Here is an 8,904-nt window from a genome sequence, read left to right as displayed (position 1 = left end):
AAGGAAGCCAGAAGGGGGAGCTGAGAAGGCCCAAGGTGGGGCCAGACCATAGGCCGGCGCGGCCCATGGCCTGGCCGCGCCACCTTGTGGTGTGGGGGCCCCACAGCCCCTTTCGCCTCCTTTTCTTCGCGAAACCCTTCGTCCCGAAAACCTAAGCCACAGAGGGTACCTCGCGAAGAGCCACAGCCGCCTCTGCGGGGCGGAGAACACCAGAGAAAAAAGAGCTCTCCGGCGGGCAGGAATCCGCCGGGGAAATTCCCTCTCGGAGGGGGAAATCGACGCCATCGTCACCGTCATCGAGCTGGACATCATCTCCATCACCATCATCATCATCTCCACCATCATCACCGCCGTCTCCACCGCTGGACACCGTCACCGCCATAGCAATTTGGGTTTGATCTTGATTGTTTCATAGGGGAAACTCTCCCGGTATCGATTTCTACTTGTTGTTGATGCTATTGAGTGAAACCATTGAACCAAGGTTTATGTTCAGATTGTTATTCATCATCATATCACCTCTGATCATGTTCCATATGATGTCTCGTGAGTAGTTCGTTTAGTTCTTGATGACATGGGTGAAGTCTAAATGTTAGTAGTGAATTATGGTTGAGTAATATTCAATGTTATGATATTTAAGTTGTGGTGTTATTCTTCTAGTGGTGTCGTGTGAACGTCGACTACACGACACTTCACCTTTATGGGCCTAGGGGAATGCATCTTGTACTCGTTTGCCGATTGCGGGGTTGCCGGAGTGACAGAAACCTAAACCCCCGTTGGTATATCGATGCAGGAGGGATAGCAGGATCTCAGAGTTTAAGGCTGTGGTTAGATTTATTCTTAATTACTTTCTTGTAGTTGCGGATGCTTGCAAGGGGTATAATCACAAGTATGTATTAGTCCTAGGAAGGGCGGTACATTAGCATAGGTTCACCCACACAACACTTATCATAACAATGAAGATTATTTAGCCGTATGTAGCGAAAGCACTAGACTAAAATCCCGTGTGTCCTCGAGAATGTTTGGTCATTATAAGTAAACAACCCGGCTTGTCCTTTGTGCTAAAAAGGATTGGGCCACTCGCTGCAATTGTTACTCTCGCACTTTACTTACTCGTACTTTATTCAACTGTTACATCAAAACCCCCTGAATACTTGTCTGTGAGCATTTACAGGGAATCCTTCATCAAAACTGCTTGTCAACACCTTCTGCTCCTCGTTGGGATCGACATTCTTACTTATCGAAAATACTACGATACACCCCCTATACTTGTGGGTCATCAAGACTATTTTTACGGCGCCGTTGCTCTGGGAGTGAAGCGCTATTGGTAAGTGGAATCGGTAAGGAAAACCTTTATCGTTTGTGCTGATTTTATTTCGCTGCTATAAGTCATTATGGAGAGATCTTCTCTTCAATTTCTATTTGGGAAATCTACTACTACTGCAACGGTAGTGGATGAGGCGCCAGGTGAGGAAGTGATACCATATAAAATACCTATGAAAATTATTGAACGTGTTATGGATAACCGCTATGAAGGGGATGGAACTGTCCACCCTGGAGATCATTTATTGTTCTTGCATGAATTATGCGGGTTATTCAAATGTGCAGGTATTGCCATGGATGAAGTGAGGAAGAAACTATTCTCTATATCGCTGTATGCAGTAAGGCGGCGCATTGGTATAAATTATCGGATAATGGGGATTCTCTTGAATGGAATGATATTGTGCCCCGGTTTTATTCTAAGTTCTATCCTCCAAGTGAAATTCACAAGGATCAGAATCGCATATATAATTTTTGGCCTCATGATGGAGAGAGTATTGCCCAAGCTTGGGGGAGATTGAAGTCTTTAATGCTCAAATGCCCCATTCATGAGCTTCCTGGTAATGTTATTATTGATAATTTCTATGCAAGACTTTCTTTTCAAGACAAGACCTTGCTGGATACTTCTTGTTCTGGATCATTTACACGCAACAAAGAAGAGTTTAAAAGGGACCTTCTTGATCGGATCCAAGAAAATACTGAAGGTTGGGAGAACGACAAGGATAGAAAATCAGGTATAATTTATGATTATAAATGCATTGAAGCTTTTATGGATACTGATAAATTTCGTAATATGAGTGCTACATATGGTCTTGATTCTCAAGTTGCTGCAAATCTTTATAAAGCTTTTGCCTCTCATTATGAATTGCCTAAGAAGAATTTTGATAAGTATCATGAACCGTATAAAGATAAAATTGATTCATCTATTAATAAATGCGTTGTAGTTGAAACTACTGATCATGTTATTCCTGAGGCTTATATTGAAAAAACTCCTTTCCATGCTAAAATGAAGGAGTACTCTGTTATAAATAGTGCGGTTCATAAAGTGAAAAGAAACCTGTAGAACCTAAAGAACAAATAAAAGTTGAACCTGCTGTTGGAATAGTTAAAGATCTTGTGACTGAAAATGTGGAGGATGGTCATATTATTTTCTGTGAAGATGCTTCTAATATTGTTTCACATCCTAATAAACCCAAACAAGTTAGTGTTCCTATGATATCTGTTAGAATTGGTGATCATTGCTATTATGGTTTATGTGATATTGGTGCAAGTGTTAGTGCTATTCCTTATGAGCTTTATATGGAGATTTTGCACGAAATTGGTTCTTGTGAACTTGAAGATATTGATGTGGTTATTCAGCTGGCTAATAGAGAAACTATTTCTCCAATTGGTATTGTTCGAGATGTGGAAGTTTTATGTGGTAAGATTAAATATCCTGCTGACTTTTTGGTACTTGGTTCTGCTGCTAGTGATTATTGTCCTATCATTTTTGGTAGACCTTTTCTAAATACTTGTGGAGCTATTATAGATTGCAAGAAAGAGAAAATTTTGACTAAATTTGCTGGTGAATCTTATGAGTTTAACTTCTCTAAATTTACCAAAACTCCTTATAAAGCTGATTTGCCTAATAATGATTTTAAAATGGAACAGTGTGCATCTATTGTTCTTGTTCCTAATAATCCTTTGCAGCAACATTTGGAGGATAGCGAGAGTGAAGTTTTTAGGAAAGAAAGAGATGAGCTTGAGGAAATTTTTCTTCGCCAACCTATTCTCAAGCATGATTTACCGGTGGAAGATTTGGGTACAACACCGCCGCCAAAGGAAGATCCTGTTTTTGATTTAAAGCCTTTACCTGATAATCTTAAATATGCTCATATTGATGATAAGAAAATATATCCTGTTATTATTAGTTCTAAGCTTACAGAGTTTGAAGAAGATAGGCTATTGGAAATATTGAAGAAACACCGAGGCGCTATTGGCTACACTCTTGATGATTTGAAGGGGATTTCTCCTTCTATTTGCCAACATGCTATTAATATGGAAGATGATGCAAAGCCTGTTGTTGAACATCAGCGTCGTCTAATTCCGAAGATGAAGGAGGTGGTAAGGAATGAGGTATTAAAACTTCTTGAAGCTGGTATTATATATCCTATTGCTGATAGTAGATGGGTTAGTCCTGTGCATTGCGTTCCCAAGAAAGGAGGAATGATCACAGTGCCTAATGATAATGATGAGATCATCCCTCAAAGAGTAGTTGTAGGGTATAGAATGTGCATTGATTTTCGAAAAGTTAATAAAGTTACTAAGAAAGATCATTACCCTTTACTATTTATTGATCAAATGCTAGAAAGATTGTCTAAAAATACTCATTTTTGCTTTCTTGATGGTTATTCTGGGTTTTCACAAATTGCTGTTAAAACTAAAGATCAAGAGAAAACCACTTTTACTTGTCCCTATGGAACTTATGCTTATAGGCGTATGCCTTTTGGTTTATGTAATGCTCCTGCTACTTTTCAAAGATGCATGTCTGCTATTTTTCATGGCTTTTGCGAGAGTATTGTGGAAGTATTCATGGATGATTTTTCCGTCTATGGGAATTCTTTTGATAGTTGCTTGCGAAACCTTGATAAAGTTTTGCAGAGATGTAAAGAAACTAACCTTGTTCTTAATTGGGAGAAATGCCACTTTATGGTTAATGAAGGAATTGTATTGGGGCATAAAATTTCTGAGAGAGGTATTGAAGTTGATAGAGCTAAGGTTGAAGCAATTGAGAAGATGCCCTATCCGAGGGATGTTAAAGGTATTCGTAGTGTTCTTGGTCATGCTGGGTTTTATAGGAGATTTATTAAAGATTTCTCCAAGATTTCAAAGCCTCTTACTAATCTTCTTCAAAAAGATGTACCTTTTGTTTTTGATGATGATTGTAAGGAAGCTTTTGAAACTCTAAAGAAAGCCTTAACAACTGCTCCTGTAGTTGAACCTCCTGATTGGAATTTGCCTTTTGAAATTATGTGTGATGCTAGTGATTTTCTTTGTAGGCGCTGTTCTTGGACAGCGAGTAGATAAAAAACTGAATGTTATTCATTATGCTAGTAAAACTCTTGATGCTGCTCAAAGAAATTATGCTACAACTGAAAAAGAATTATTAGCTGTAGTCTTTGCTTGTGATAAATTTAGATCTTATATTGTTGATTCAAAAGTTACGATTCATACTGATCATGCTGCAATTAGATACCTTATGACTAAGAAAGATGCTAAGCCGAGGCTTATTAGATGGGTACTTCTTTTGCAAGAATTTGATTTACATATTGTAGATAGGAAAGGTGCTGATAATCCTGTTGCTGATAATTTGTCTAGATTGGAAAATATTGCTTATGATCCTGTTCCTGTTAATGATAGTTTTCCAAATGAACAATTGGCTGTAATAAAGGTGAGCTCGCGAGACAGTCCTTGGTATGCTGATTATGCTAACTTTATTGTTTCCAAGTACTTGCCTCCAACCTTTTCAGCTCAGCAAAGGAGGAAATTCTTTTATGACTTGAGGCATTATTTCTGGGATGACCCACACTTATATAAAGAAGGAGTGGATGGTATTATGCGAAGATGTGTTCCTGAATATGAACAACAGGAGATATTGAGTAAATGCCATGGTAGTGCTTATGGAGGACATCACGCCGGAGAAAGAACCGCGCAAAAGGTTCTACAATCAAGTTTTTATTGGCCAACTCTCTTCAAGGATGCGAGAAAGTTTATTTTATCTTGTGATGAATGCCAAAGGGTTGGTAATATCTCCAGACGTAATGAAATGCCTATGAATTATACTCTTGTTATTGAACCATTTGATTGTTGGGGATTTGACTTCATGGGACCTTTTCCCTCTTCAGAAGGTAACACTCATATACTTGTTGCTGTTGATTATGTTACTAAATGGGTGGAAGCAATACCTACAAAAAGTGCTGATGGTGAGACCTCTTTAAGAATGCTTTTAGACATTATTTTTCCTAGATTTGGAGTTCCTAGATATATTATGACTGATGGAGGTTCTCATTTTATTCATGGAGGTTTTAGAAAAACTCTTGCTAGGTATGGTATTAATCATAGAATTGCTTCCGCTTATCATCCTCAAACTAGTGGGCAAGTAGAATTATCAAATAGAGAGATTAAATCTATCTTGCAAAAGACTGTTAATAAAACTAGAAAGAATTGGGCTAGTAAATTGAAGGATGCACTATGGGCTTATAGAACTGCTTATAAAAATCCCATGGGAATGTCACCTTATAAAATGGTTTACGGAAAAGCTTGTCATTTACCTTTAGAACTAGAGCACAAAGCTTATTGGGCTGTTAGAGAATTAAATAAAGATCCTAAACTTGCCGGTAATAAGAGGTTGTTGCAATTGAGTTCTCTAGATGAATGGAGAAGTGAAGCTTATGAAAATGCTAAACTCTTTAAAGAGAAAGTTAAAAAATGGCATGATAGAAGGATTATCAAAAGAGAATTTAATATTGGGGATAAAGTCCTATTGTATCGGTCTCGTCTTAGATTCTTTGCAGGGAAATTACTCTCGAAATGGGAAGGACCATATGTTGTCGAGGAGGTGTATCGTTCAGGAGCAATTAAAATTAGCTCTCTCCAAGGCAATGCCACACAAGTGGTGAATGGACAAAGACTCAAGCATTATATCTCAGGTGATTCTTATAATGTTGATGTTGATATTATTCGAGTGGAAACACCGGAGGCTTTCATCAAAGAACAAATTGACAAATCCGCGTAACTCGACTTTGAATAGGTAACAGTACTGGTAATGAAAAGTTCGCAATTTACTTTCCGAACAATATTTTTGCTGTTTTTGGAAAATATGAAAAATTACGAGATCGAAACGGAGTGGAAAAGACGCACGAGGGCGTGCCACCATAGGCCGGCGCAGCCTAGCCTGGGCCCGCGCCGCCCTATGGTCTGGCCGCCTCGTCGCCCCTTTCCGACTCTGGTTCGATCTGGTACTTTCCTTTTGTCATGAGATTTTTTGCTATATAATCCCCCGGACCCCTGGAGGCCCGTATATCGTTTTCTCGACGTGTTTTGTTTCGAGCTGTTTGCCCGGGATTTGCTTCGGATCTAGAGCCATCATGTCTTCGTCGGAAACTCCGAAGGACAGCTCCTGCAAGGATGTTGGCAACTTGTACATGGAGGAGCTGAGGATGCACCCCAAGGAGTTGCTGCTCGTTGAAGGAGAACTGCAGATCAAGGATGTCCAGGGTCCTAAAGGAGAAGGAAGCTTGGAAGACAGGATGGAGAAGCTAGAACAAGAGGTTTTCAAATACAAGAAGATGGCTGAGCGTGAGGTGGATATCTTCCACAGGATTGTGTCTGAACTCATTGCTGAACATGAGAAGGAAACTGCAAAGCTTTGGGGCGACATCCTCTCACTTCACGACACCACCAACAAGCTCCAAGCACAACTCTATGACGTTCGTAATCGGAATCGTGAGTATGAAAACAGGTTTAAATACATAAGCCGTGCTGCTAGTTTCAGGATTCCCGAGACCAAGATGTCGTTTCTTGATGGAGAGCCTCTTCCTTGGAAGTTTGATGACGGGAGTTCATCACCACCATCGCCGCAGGAGTAACTCATCATCGGTATTGGCATCCCCTTGGTTTGTTCCAAGCTTGGGGGAGTGCCGCGGTATCACATTATCACTACCTTTTACTTTTTATTGTCAAGTAGTGTCATATCATGAGTAGGGAAGTTATCATATAAGATGGGTTGCAGTTTGGAAGTATCTCTCCTTTAGTTGGTTGTCTATGTATCCCTTGGTGTGAGTTATCGTTATGGAATATTAATGAGAAGTCTTATCATTTACATATTGCACATCTTATTTTAGTTTGCAATCTCTATTATATGATTTACCTTGTTGTTAGTATTGGTATCACTTTGGGAGCATTGAATAAATCTATTTGGTTTTGGCAAACTTAGCATTGGTCAATAGCAACAACACTTTGAGGTTTAAGTACAAAAGAGAAATACATGTAGTTGTTTCATTGTCTTTCTTTCTTGTTAGCTCATAGCTTATTATTCTGAAGTTAAAATTGTTTGTGCTTACAAGGAAGATGCATGATTGTTTCTATCACATGTATATTTGTTTGTTTCCTTCAACTCTTATGCTTGCTAATTAACCTTGCTAGCCAAAAACCTGTACTGAGAGGGAATACTTCTCGTGCATCCAAACCTTAGCCCAAACCTATGTCATTTGTGTCCACCATACCTACCTACTACATGATATTTTCCGCCATTCCAAGTAAATACTTCGTGTGCTACCTTTAAACAATTCAAAACTTATTATCTCTTATTTGTGTCAATGTTTTATAGCTCATGAGGAAGTATGTGGTGTTTATCTTTCAATCTTGTTGGGCAACTTTCACCAATGGACTAGTGGCTTCATCCGCTTATCCAATAATTTTGCAAAAAGAGCTGGCAATGGGATTCCCGATTCCAAATTAATTAAACTAAATAGACACTCCTCCATGGTATGTGATTGATGGACGGCACCCGAAGGATTCGGTTAGCCATGGCTTGTGTAAGCAAAGGTTGGGGGGAGTGTCATCATAATAAAACTAAAATAAAAAGGCACTCCTTCATGGTATGAGATTGTTGGCAGGCACCCGAGGATTCGGTTAGCCATGGTTTGTGAAAGAAAGGTTGGAAGGAGTGCCACATAAAATGAAAATAACATGGGAGCCGCTCTTTGGAGGTTGTCTGGCAAGGGGGTTAGAGTACCCACTACCAGTCGTTGACAACAACAAACACCTCTCAAAATGTTACTTTTATTATCTCTATATGATTTCAAAACTGAAAAAGCTCTAGCACATGATTTAATCCCTGCTTCCCTCTGCGAAGGGCCTGTCTTTTACTTTATGTTGAGTCAGTAAACCTATTTCCCTCCATCTCAAGCAAGCATTTGAGTAGTTGTGATCAAACCATTATATTGTGATTTGCTTCATCATGTCTTTTATTCTTCTTTGTTTAGTTCAAGTTTTATCTGAATGAATATAGCTTTGCAAGTTATCAATGATTATGAGGAGACTATTATGATTGAGTATGCAAGTTGTGCCATATAAACTTTAACATGAGAGCGCTGCTCAATGAGATAAATATAATCTGTTAATTGTTCTCTGACCAAGAACGAAGTTTGCCATCACCAACTATGATTTCTTATGCACCTTTATTTGTGATTATCTTATCTTTGGTTTCAAGTTGAGTTATATGAGGAAGTTGTTTACTAGAATGCCTTGTGTGAATGAATATGATGCTTCTTGTCCGTATTTTATTTATCGACTCTTCACTCCATAAACATGTGGTCCTGTTTATCGAAGTTCAGTCTCGCTTGGGGACAAGCGAAGTCTAAGCTTGGGGGGAGTTGATACGTCCAATTTGCATCACTATTTTGTATCATAATTTGCTGTTATTCATTGATATATTTCATATTTGGATTCAATACTTATGTTATTTCATCTATTTTGCATGTTTCATCATTATTGGAGGATCAAGCACCGGAGCCAGGATTCTGCTGGAAAAAGCACCGTCAGAAC

Source organism: Lolium perenne, chromosome 3 (assembly GCF_019359855.2).
Source record: "Lolium perenne isolate Kyuss_39 chromosome 3, Kyuss_2.0, whole genome shotgun sequence".
NCBI lineage: Eukaryota > Viridiplantae > Streptophyta > Magnoliopsida > Poales > Poaceae > Lolium > Lolium perenne.
Note: the sequence above shows the minus strand (reverse complement) of the source record.